The sequence below is a fragment of the Palaemon carinicauda genome, chromosome 34 (genome assembly GCF_036898095.1).
Source record: "Palaemon carinicauda isolate YSFRI2023 chromosome 34, ASM3689809v2, whole genome shotgun sequence".
NCBI classification, from domain to species: domain Eukaryota; kingdom Metazoa; phylum Arthropoda; class Malacostraca; order Decapoda; family Palaemonidae; genus Palaemon; species Palaemon carinicauda.
This window is the reverse complement of record NC_090758.1, coordinates 19,611,506-19,612,741: the sequence shown is the minus strand read 5'-3', so window position 1 is coordinate 19,612,741 and position 1,236 is coordinate 19,611,506.

Here is a 1,236-nt window from a genome sequence, read left to right as displayed (position 1 = left end):
AGCGACGTTTCAATTCCTTCTCGTAGTTAGTTTATAAAATGAATTTATTCTTCCCATCTTGCTCTCTGATATTTGGTCAAGAGTTCTATAATCTAAATTTTTCTTGTTTCTGTAGTCTGGTGATATAATTTTTCAAAGGAAAGGAAAGTCTCTGCAGAGGCATATGCATTCACCAAAAACACTCTCTCCTCGTCTCTCTTGGAGCTCGACATGTTTAGTGAAACTGAGATTTATTGTCAATCTTGCCCTCTCACTATACAATGGTTAAAAGTGTCAATTACACTGACAATATAGTTTCAGTAACATTGACGACACTTCAATCATTACTTTAGACTATCAAGTTTAATGACAATAATGGGGTTATTGTCAATAAAATTGTTTAGTGTGCGGCCACCATTAGCTACCAACCCCCTCAACAAAATCATGGAGAGCCTACGTGAAAGATTTAAGGAAGCCCAGGACTTGCTTAGGTCAAACTCATCGTCAGTGGCCTGCAGAAAAACAGGTGAAGAGCCTCCAACCTCCAATGGGGTTTTGCAAACACTAGGGGAACCCCACACACCATCAGAACCTGGAAAGCCCGCCGATGCAAAATTGAGGGTGCCTTGCTCCTGACACATACTCCCCATAGAGTAACTCAGGTGTTTTCTTAGGCATTGCCATGACACCGGCAAAGACTTAGCTCTCTTCTTTCCACTCGGTGAACCCATGCCACTACACAGGCGGCCAAAAATTGCACTTGGCACATGAGGGATGATTGCAGACAATCATGGCCCATGAAAGATGCACAAAGTGTAGATCTACAGGCAGTTTAATCAAACTGGCTGCAACATTTACCTTTTCCCTGGCAAGCATAAATTTCTTGCTTAACATCCATCACTAAAGGAATCAACAGCCAGCATTCACCTTCTATAAACAAAAATAAAAATTTAGTTTGGAGAAGGGAGCAATGATACATATGTAATTCAAAGAGAAGCTCATACGACATATTCTGCACAATCTGTCATCAAAAACATTCTTAATGAATTCAACGGCTGTTCCAGTTTGTGCCAAAATCATCTACTTATCTACAGGATTCAGGTTTGGTTTCACATAGGAACAAATCTCTGGAGACAATAGTCCCCGAAGGCAAAAAGGTATGCGGAGGGGCGAATTATGCAGCATAGGTTAGGCACACATCATAGCATTAATGCTCGATGCAGCCACATCAGATTACATATGAAGAAAGAAGACAAA